Source organism: Halyomorpha halys, unplaced genomic scaffold (genome assembly GCF_000696795.3).
Source record: "Halyomorpha halys isolate HHAL.00 unplaced genomic scaffold, Hhal_1.1 Scaffold379.1, whole genome shotgun sequence".
Classification (NCBI taxonomy): Eukaryota; Metazoa; Arthropoda; class Insecta; order Hemiptera; family Pentatomidae; genus Halyomorpha; species Halyomorpha halys.
In genome coordinates this window covers 572325-583702 of record NW_027114859.1, presented here as the reverse complement: position 1 = coordinate 583702, position 11378 = coordinate 572325, and the positions used below count along the sequence as shown (strand labels likewise).

The window sequence follows — 11378 nt, the reverse complement described above, 5'->3', positions numbered from 1 at the left end:
ATTTTTTATGATTATCCCAATTGGCTTATTCTTTCTTTACGTTATCTATTAACTTATTTTGTTTTATTAACCAATTTGGTTTCTATAATTTGTTAAGTAAGTATTTATTTTATTTTCATTTTTACAATTTTTTATGTCTTCAAATATGGTATGATTAATATTATTGTAAATAATAACAAAATGTCATTGTAAATTAAAAATACGAGTATGTTATTCTATTACTTTTTACATTCATCATTTTACTTTATGTAGTTAACCAATTTTAAATTAATTAAATTTCAGAGGTGGACTGGATTGCATTGATGACAAAAAATCCTTTAAGCCGTAATTAAATTTCGTACCATTTGCAGTTTTGTCATTTTTAATGTTTAAATTACCGAACGAGTACTTTTATCACCAATTATTTTTATTTTCTGTCACAAAAATATTTCATTTAAAATTGATGAGACAGAATAACTAATAACTAATTTTTTTAAATTTATTCATTGGGCTTTACATAAAAATACCTCAATCAAATTTAATGTAAGATCAAAAGGGAGTAATACAGACATGTAGAGAAACTACTCATTTCTAATCAAAAATTTTAATTTTATCCTCAAACGATAAATATAATTTGTTAAAATATAATAATAATAAAATTTACCCATAACACTGAAAAATAGTTAATAATATTCCTTTCTACCTTCTTATTAAAATGGAGAGGAGCACTTGCCAGAGTTTTTTTTAATGCTAATTATCGATTTAATTTTCAAATTCAAATTATAAAATATATTTATTATTTTATTTTTCGTATTTCATGCTACTAAAATAAGATTTAAATGGATATGAGATAATTGAGAAGGAATGGCAGTCCATATAATCTTAGCCCGAGGGTCGAAGATGGGGGAATCGTTTTTCCAGTAACCCCTTTTAGAAGAAAAAGTTTCCAGATCGTTGGCGATTACCACATCACCTCCCCAACACCATCAGTCCGCCTCTTGTCTTAAACAGAATATCTTCAAATAAAATTCATTAAAAAAAATTTCAACTGCCTTTCCTGCTTTTTTTTCTAACAATTTATTAGAAAAAAAGTTTTACTAAATATAAAATGGACTATTTGTATATATTTTTAATAATGTATTTTTTTAGAGTATCTTTATCAATTTTATTAAACGTGATTAATTAATGTGTTTTGTTTCTCCTGCAGGTCGAATTCTCAGCACCCAGTAGGTAAGTTCCCTAATTCATATAATCTGTTTTACAGTTGTGTAAAGGTCAAATGATTATTATCAGAGCACCCCTTCAATCAGATTAAATAGAACCGTACTTATCCGTCCTGTTTGGAATCAAGATATCCTGGAATAAGTTGTAGAGTCAGTCAAAATAAAACATGATTTATAGGAGATGTGTATATCAGTTTCATGAAGTTACATTTAAAAGAATAAATTAAAACAATTTAATTTTATTCTACTCGGTCTATTTTAATTTCAGAAGTAAACCATATGTTTATATTTTTTAAAAATATATTTGAGTTTTTTTATTGCATTAAAATCTAGTATTGTTTATTCTTTTGTTTGTATATATTTTCAGAGAGTTGTCTTTCTTTTTTTTTTTTTAGTATATATGAGATCATTCATCACTATTACCTATTGCCCACAACTGTGTGGCAGATTGTAATATCTATCAATAAATAAATCTATCAATCAAAAAAAAAAATCTAGTCAATGTATTATTGTTAACGTAGAAATTCTTCTTTTCAACCGTACCAGAACTATTGAATTATTAAATAATTAAAAAATGAGTAAGACGGAATTTAAGTTAATCTTCACAAATTTGTAAATTAAGTAATTCTGTCCGGTAAGTGAAATTATAAGCATAATTTGGGATGCCAAGGCCGAATGTTAAGTTAATTTTTTTATTTTAAATTTTTATCCTACTTTATTTATTTTTCTGTAGACATAAAATTATTAATTAAAATAAAATTTCAATTTTTATTTTGTTGAAGAATTTTTTATTAACATTTTATGGGGGGCTGAATTCGAAATTGAGTTAATTTTTTTTTTTATAATGTAATGTTCTGTAGACTTAAAGTTTATGAAACTTTAATAGGGCTTTTACCTATTTGTAACTACTTTGGTGATGATGGGAAAACCACCTTTTTTATCCGGACTATAAACTCCAGCAATACGTATTCTGAGTGGGTTGTGGAGAGAACTGTGTATTGCAGGAATGTAGCTATACAGCGCCGTACTGTGTTAGGCCAGTTTGTATATAAATTAAAATTATTTTTATTTATGTTTCTACTTATCTAAGGATATGTAATACACTTAAATTTTATTTTAAAACTTATCTATTAATTAATTTATTTAGTATGTTAAATTATTATACCGATGCGTTCTGATCAAAATGTAATGAGAATCAATTACAAAGTTGTATTAAAAATATTTTAAACGTTATTAAAAAAGTATTATGGAAACATTTCGTATAGATTAGTTAAAGATTTTTTAAAATGCTGTAACATTTATTCGACAGAAGAAAATGCAAAATTCGGACTTAACTGAATAGGTTTTTTGTTTACAATTGTAATAACATAAAAAACTATACTTTAATTTTCAGAAGTTGGTATATTAAGTTTTGAATGAAATTTTCTCAATTATTATAATGCATTTAATTTATAAGGGAAACGATATAAGTTTATAAATGACGACTTACCTAATTTTTGTGAGAAGAAATTGATGCTATACGACAGAATCTTGAAAGTTGTTGAAAATAATCCTCCCGTATTTCATGTCTAGAAGTTTTCTCTTCGTTGAATTATAATTATATACTAAAAAACAAACAGATAAAAAAGTCGATTTAAAGTTCAGTATTATGCTTTGTCTTCTCATATCTCCACAACGGGAGGTTTATCTTCTCAAACTCTTTGTGATATTCACGATTTCAGAAGTCGTACATCTTAAGATTCAATTTAAAACAGTTCGCAAATTTTCAAGAACGAGTCTTTTTGAAATAGGAGAAACAAAATTTATTTGTTATTATTCTATTTTACGTTTTGTTGTTTGGATTTGGTAGATCACCAAATAAATTAAATAAGTTCATGAAAAATGTTTATTGAATTTTCAGCGTATATGTTGCATTGCAGATGAGATAAGCGGTTCCCAAAGTGTGCGGTTCCACAAGTGTTTGACTGGAGTTCCGGAACTGTATGCCTGGGGTGCTGCAAGCAAATGGCACTTTCTTAAAGTATAAAAAAATATTTAAATTAGTATATCATGATAGGGGTCATCTAGAGTAAGGATAGCTTATCCTTATATATGGTATATTTCATTTGTACATTTTTTTTTTGTATATATTTTTAATATTTATTACAATTTTATAAACGTTTCTTACTTTTTTGTCGCGATTTTTTTCGGCTCAGGAAGAAAGTTTGGGTAACGCTGGCTTAAATAGTTGATGTTGTTGGTATGATTCACTCGTAAATTAAAGTTATAGTTACAAACTTCCCTTATATCACAAAATATAAAGCACTATTTTCACTTTAAAATAATAGAATCACATAACAGAAGTACTATTACATATTATTATTTTTTTTTCATTTTAAATACTCCTTTAAATAACAACTAGCCGGAAATAAATTTGCCGAGTTTTATGATGGGGAAAAAGTTTTACTCAGCTGATTTAGGGCTGCTTGCCGACCATCGGTTGGGGCACCACTAACAGAACACTAACGATATACAAACGCAATTACATACTGTGGATTCAGGTCTCCTCCCGCCGGCCCCTTGCGGGTCTGTTGGTCTGCGGTAATTTGGTCCAATATAGTTGTACTGTCTCTGCTGTTATCTCTCCAGCCACCGCGAGGGATCTGACAATATTTAGCAACGGGATCCGATACAGATTTATTTATTTTTGAGCGAGACAGTCTATTAAAATATTTGGGGCCTACTTGTTGGTCTTTTATGTGATAATTAGCATTGGGGATTTTAATGGATCCAATTCGGTACCATATAGAGAAATTAATGAAATCTTCAGTTCTCGGAATATGATTTGGTAATAATGGGATAATGAAGGGTTGGAGTTGAAAGAGGCAAATTATATAATATATCAGCATGTTATGTTAATTATAAAGACAGGTAATCCTGTACCGAGTAGTGTAGGTATTAATGTTTGATATTGATAAGCCCTGTCTTTAGACATATTATTGGAGATTATGAGGGTAAATGATAATTTAAGATTAATCTTAATGATAATTAAGATTAATGTACATTTAGGTACTACGGTAACTAAAAAAAATGACATTGATGAGGAAATAAGAGCGAGGTTAAAGGCAGGAAATGCTTGTTGGAATTTAGAAAACTATTATCCTTCCCACTCTTCTTTACGTATTCGAAACGTGGTCTCTTACACTAATGGAAGAACAGCATCTTAAGGTTTTTGAAAATAAAATATTACGTAATATATTTGGACCGAGAAAGGATGAGTTTACGAGAGAATTTAGAAGGCTACCCAACACCGAATTAAGAGAACTGCATCACTCGGTAAATATAATTCAGGTTGTGGCATTTTCTAACGGACGGATTCCTAAAATGTTAATATGCATCGAACCGACGGATATATGTCCAAGGGGTAGACCAAAACGTAGATGGAAAAATTGCATTAAGACTGATTTGGTAGATTAGTGTAGATGTGAAACGATTGCTGGTATTGCCATCGAACCTTCGGGTTCGCTAAGCCTTTACATTATCATAATAATCTATATAGAGCTATTGCTGGTAAAATAAATAATGTATACGGTATGATGAGGAGAATAAAATAATTAAGCAATAAAAATAAAAATTAAACCTCTTATGCTCGGTTGCTAATACAATAAAAAAAAATAAATTGAATATAAAGTTATGCCAAACAGGTTATAATTTTGCTTGGTAGATGTTAGAAACTTATTTTTATAAGAATATTATTTTAATTTGGAGGATGAGGAGGTGGGAAGGACGGATATGTGTCGTGATTGAAGTCCTCTGTGTATTTAAGTTCTTTCCTAGTTTCTTTCTTGTATCTTCATCCTCTTCTTCCTCCGCTTGGTGCTGGTGCGTATTTTTTTCACTCAAGATGAATTTATTTTTGATACAAATGAGATTATCCACTCCTGAGCTCAGCTATTCCGTTGTATCACTTTTTAGATTTTCTTTTTTTTTCTGGATTCTAAACTGGCTAGTGGTTAGCCAATTTGTACATAGACGGTGGCAGCTTCATGTTCTTAATTAATTAAATTACAAATAATAATTTAAAGTTATCTCCCCCCCCTAAACAATTAATAAAGTAATAATTATTTGGTTTTAATTGTTAGTAACTCCCTAAAACACTAAGCAACCTTTTTGAATATTTAGTATTAAAGATAAAATAAATTGTTGTTCAGTTTCATTTATTATGGAAATTTTAACAGGTACAAATTCAGAATGATAATAAATTTGCTTAAAAATATTTATTAAAATTAATATAATGCTTTTATTCCATTATATTTTCTCTTGCCCTCCGATTTAATTTACAAAAACATGTTTTCATTGGTTTTTATTCCTTTTCGTTCAGATTACAGTAGCACTCATATACACCCAAATATAGAAAGTATTTTCAAACAATAATTTCACACTTTTTTTTTTTTTATGAAATACTACATTCTGTCATATTACATTTATAGAAAATGGTAATAGGGATTATAGAGTTCATTTACACCATATTCACAAATATATAAATTAAATGATAACAAATTAAGAAATTGAGGAAAAAAATAAAAATACAGAAAAATAAAATAAAAAGCAAAATTAAATTTAAAGTAAAATAACTCCTTAAACACAATCATTCCTATTAACATTCTGCCTGGATAACAAAGAATCTCCATAAGATTCGCGCTTCTCACTTAACCGCGTCACAGCTATTAAAAGCCAGTGACACACATAGTAAACTTTTGAAACCTTTTTTTTTCCTCAAATGAGTTCTTCCGTGGTCGTCTCACAACGCATTGCATCAACTAAGGAGTAATGAGGCCTGAAAACTGCTAGTAGTTGCTGCTTGAGAGTTAATAAGGACTATTTTTTTTCAGTGTAAAACCACTAAAACAGTATAAATTTCACTTTCGAAATTTGGGGTCCAAAAGGCTTCATCTTGGGCATTTTCAAACCTTTTCTGATTCTGTTATGAGAAGATTTTGGCACATTCATGTGTTGAGTGTATGTAGAGCATATAGAAATTGTCAAAATGTCCTGCACTGCATTCCATTCAGTCTGAGTATTTTTAATTTCAGTAGCATTGGTCAATTTGTATTAGTTTTTAATTTCATGTACATACGTTGTTTTTATTTTGGCATTCACTTCCTATATTCAATTACACATCAGTGGTTACTGACAACATTAATAAAACAAAATTAGATAACTGATGTTTTTGTATTTTTAGCCAACAAACTTTATTACTAAGATCGTACCTTTAAACTCGAGAATTAGACTACCACTCCGTACTTCTCTAGCGTCCAATATTACTGCTTCAATCTTTTTTTTTTCTAGAAAGTCCTTCAATTACTTTACTATTCATTTTATTTACTTTAAATAAACCTGTGAACCCTGGTACACTTTTTACTGCCTTCACTGGTAACATACACAAAAGGAAATCAACTTATTTTAAAGATCTCATTAGCTTTACATGCCTGCATAAGTAAAGTAGTTGGTTCTCAATACAGAAAAACACACCAAAGAGTAAGGAAAAATTGCAACATATAATATTTACTCTTTTTAAAGATGTTTTTTTACTCTTAATATCGGCAACAATCAAATTCCTAATACGGATGATTTGGGATCCGGATATTAATATGAAATGAAAGACTCTTAAGATGCAAAACAAATTACTTTAGTATTTTTTCGTTCAAACTCGGCGAAACTTTAATGTTAATGGTTAAGTGAAACTGGAGCCGTTGCCAAACAGTACTACGGATAGCTTCTAATGTCTGTTACAAGGGATGTTTAATTTGGATATTCCCCGGAGTAAAAGTTGGGGGATATTACCCAAATTAATTATTATGTGCTGGTATGGTTGGTTTGATTAAAGAACTACTTGTAATTTGCTGCTAATGATGGAGTGGACTGTATTTATAATAAACTGATATCATATGATTTTAAAATGAAATACCTCTATTCTTCTTTATAAGTTTTCTGAAACAATTTGCTGTACGGTTTGAACAAATAGTTACAATATGGTTAGTTGGTTAGTGATAGCTTTGGTTTCATTACATTAATTGATTAAAGTATTACATTTTACTTGTTTGATATTCTTGAGTTTTGAAGGTTGGTTCTTGTGTGAATATGAAGATGAAAGGGTTCCCTCTTGGTTCTTTTTCCTCATCCTCCTGCCGCCGCCGCCTCTCTCGCCTGAGTCTAAGGATTTACTCCCTCATGATTTATGAGAAGAGACCTTCTTGAAGAGTTCTGTCTCTTTCTTGACTTGTCCAGGTCAAGATGGCTACTCAAATTGGTCCATACCTCTATTTTATTGGGGATCAAGATGGCTGCCCAGGTCTCCTACCACTTATTTTTGCCACTAGATGGCATAATGAATTTCAGTCAAGAAGTGAGAGGGCACCTTTCTTAAACAAGGGATAAACGCACTGTGCGGCCGTGGCTGCGAGCTTCCAATTGTGTAGCAGAGCTTCAGAACCAATTTTTAATTTGATTCTTTTTCTATTAATCTGTACCTCTACATACTGTATCATGAATAGGTTTGCGGCTCAGTATTTAGTAAAGAAGTACTGGTGCTTACACAATTGTGTGCAAGGAAGCGATTTGTTCATGAGGCTCAACAGCAAGATTTTTCCCCAATAAGGGGTACCGCTTTATGTGGCTAAAAAGACACCATAGAGCTCTCTTAATCCACAGGGCTAACTCATGGCTACTGTGATACAGAAAATAATTATCTGCCACAGCCGGTTTTGAACCCCAATACTTGGAGTTAGTACCACAGCCCCTTTACCCAATAAGCTACTCTGCTCCCCTGTTATTTGATTAATATACTAAATTATCATTAGTGCGGTTTAGAATAGGTATATACTACAAGACGATGTTGAGAAGCATGCTCGTTATATAATACACACTAAAAGAACTCGTTTCCTCTTTATTGTCGAATACTTAAAATTCTTCAATGTAAGCATCCTCTATATGGTTACCACGCCGGCAAGTATGTCCGTAATGTAAAGTATTTCATCATATTTCTTCATTTTTATTATTTTTTTTTAATAAACCGACCGCGAATACAAGTTTATTACAGCGCTCCCTGCTATCCGATATTCCTCCACAAGATATTAAATAAATTTTGGTAAATTAAATCAACGGAATACTGTTTAAATGAAGTGCTCTGAAAATACGCTCAGCGGAGAGTACAATAAAAAAAAATTGAATTTTTGATAAAATATAGACATATACAGGACTAGGGGTTGTGAAACGGATATGAAATGTAAATCCTTAAGGTAAAGGACACTAGGACTGAAGATGTAAAACAAAAATTCAACTCTAGAACATGTTTTTATAATTTGCCAATCGGAATAATGTTGAATGAGTAGATATAATAAATGATGAAAGATATTTAAAAAAAATTAATTGCCTCTGAAAAATATTTTAAATTTGTTTATATTTATACTTTGAAAAAAAGTCAATAATAAAGCAAGATATGATAAAATAAACCCCTACTATACAACCTACAAAATACCATCTTTAAATTTTCGTATTACATAAAACCTGGTAATTATGAGTGAAAAATGCTTCATCGAGAACTTTTACTGTGGATATATATTTACCTGCAGAGGAATGGATCAACGGCAGACGAGAACAAATTAAGCCCCAAATTAAACAAGACATAATTCGACCGCCTTTCAAGTGGCAATGCTAATTGCGACCGCAGATATCGATTCGAGCCTGAGGGCCAACTGTCATAACGGTCAATATTTGGAAGTACAGGCTCTGGAAGGGAAATGACAGCGCGGCTCATTGCAAGGGGGGGGGCGCACTAATTAGCTGCCACAATCTATGGTAGCCCTTTGCTTGTGGAACTGCGGGGTAGGCTGGGTACACTCAGGTACGTCCTAAGGTACACTACGGGGATAGGCACAAAGCGGATCACGCGGCCTTCTGTGGCACAAAAGGCTTATGTGTACTTTTTTTTTAATAATTAATTTCTGGTTCCCTACTTGATGTGGTCAATCGATCCTTCGGACTTTCGATACCAAAATTTCCAGGATAAAGCAAAATTGCGACAAAGGCTCGGTAAACTTCTGTTTAAAGTGTAAAGCTCTGTGATCCACTTTTACACAAAGGATATACCGATATACCAGAGACATGTTTGTTGGCATCCATGGAGGTTGGTCTTTATTACTCAACGTAAATCGGAAAAAGTAGTGTGTATTCAGATTTTCCTTTTTACCTTTCATAGTAACCTTATTCAAAAGAAGTTTAATTATTAGTTTAAGTATTCGAAAAACCGAATAATATGCGTCTATAATGTAAAGTTTAACATGATTATTGATATTATGTTATATATACTGTAAGAATGAAACAAAAACAAATTAAAAAACAAGGAAAGAAAATAAATAGATGCACAATTTTGAAAAATTTAAGTAAATGATATGCATTAGTTCTTGAATAAACGTATGTTATTAAAGTAATTAAACAAAGAAACCAAATACACAAATCCTAAAAATATAGTTAAACGAAAATATCCCAGAAACCATATTGCACTATAAATTCGGCTATCGCTGGAATTCTTGCATGCCGAAGAACTATAGAAAATAATGCAATGGATTCCTGCCCAGTAAACATGGAAATAAGGAGGCGGATCTACTTGCAAGGTTAGAAGCTAGCCAACCACAGCAACTCCTCCCTTTTTGCATGAACATGGCGAGAGAAATGGCCCGAAGCACTATCACTGAAAGAGTAGAGGAAAGGAGTCGAGGAGAATGTGGGGGAAAGAACTGGGCGGCATTGCTAGATCCTAAGGAGCTCCCAACATTGACTTTACCAAGAGCAGTGGTAGTAGCATGCTTCAGGTTGGCCACTGGACATGACTATCTGCGGCACCCCCTGAAGAGGATAGGAGTGGTTGAGTCTTCCGTGTGGATGGTGAGATGACCGCCGATCACGTATACATGTACGACAACGACGGACCTAATTTCAGGCAAGAGTGACGTAAATAAAGCTGAATATACTTCGTACAGCCAAATATAATGGCAGAAATGCTTCTTGGCGTAGGAAAAAAAAAAAAACTATTGTATGGTACTATAAAAATATTTTGCACATATGCAATAAGGATAAAACAAAAGTAAATATGAGTAAACATTACTAATTTACTTAATGTAATAAATAAATAAGTGAATTAAATAAAATAAACTTAAAAAGAAATTAAAATTAGCTCCCGAATGCCCAATTACAAGTGCATATGATGAATAAAATGAACATAAGAATTCATATACAGATACTCATTTAACTAAAACAAACACGTTTAACTAGAAGGCAAAAATTGATGCAATTGTACATAAATTGAGACAAAATATTAATTAATTTCAATAGAAGGTTAATACGTAATTAATACGATATTGTATTAAATTTACCAAATGTAAAGATAATAACTTCGTACTTAATCATTTCAGTCGATTCCATAATGAAGTAAAATTTAAAAAAATAAAGAAATCTGAAACAAAATCTGAATTTTCAGATTTATTTCTTTGTATGGAAACCAAAGTTTCTGCAAGGATTCAGATATTATTTTATCCAGGATCATATTTCATCTCAATACTTCAGTCCCTAAACCGAATAGTCGTTAGTTAATTGTTAAATATAATTACGCTCCGGCAGTTTAAAGTAATTAAAACGATTTTACTTGAAGAACGTCATCTGATCGGCAGATGGCAAATGAGTGAGTAAGGCAACACCGGCTCTTAGCCTGTCAATTATAAATCTAAAGTTACCCGAGAGTCACTTAAGGAAAACAAAATTAATTTTTTTTATACCCCTTCCTCTCTATTCCTCCTTAATTCTCTCTTCTCGATTCAACATCATTATAGTCTCCATTATCTGAAATATGATAGATAATTATTGAAAACTGCAATTAACCTTCACTAATGAATCCTTAACAAAAATTATATCTACCGCAAGAAAAATCAAGAGAGAAAATACCATAAAAAGCAGAAATCTAATTAAAAATATTCCAACCTCTTCGGTATATTTTCGAAGCTAATGTGTGTATCCGGGGACCGAATTGGCTTGCAATTTTTATTTTACATTTCCCAGTATACGTTTCATTCGATCGATTAGGTATACTCAAAAATATTTTGAAAGCTTAAGCAAAATCCTTCAATGAGGATTTTTTTTTTTTTT

The 11378-nt window shown here is 31.2% G+C and overlaps 1 long non-coding RNA gene across 1 annotated transcript in view; it reads left to right on the top strand.

Moving 5' to 3' along the window:
• LOC112210107 (uncharacterized) overlaps positions 1 to 11378 on the top strand; it is an 807761-nt gene that overhangs the window by 277905 nt on the left and 518478 nt on the right. The window contains exon 4 of the long non-coding RNA XR_010844680.1: positions 1187 to 1209. This is a non-coding gene — a long non-coding RNA (uncharacterized lncRNA). The remainder of the gene's footprint in view (positions 1 to 1186; positions 1210 to 11378) is intronic.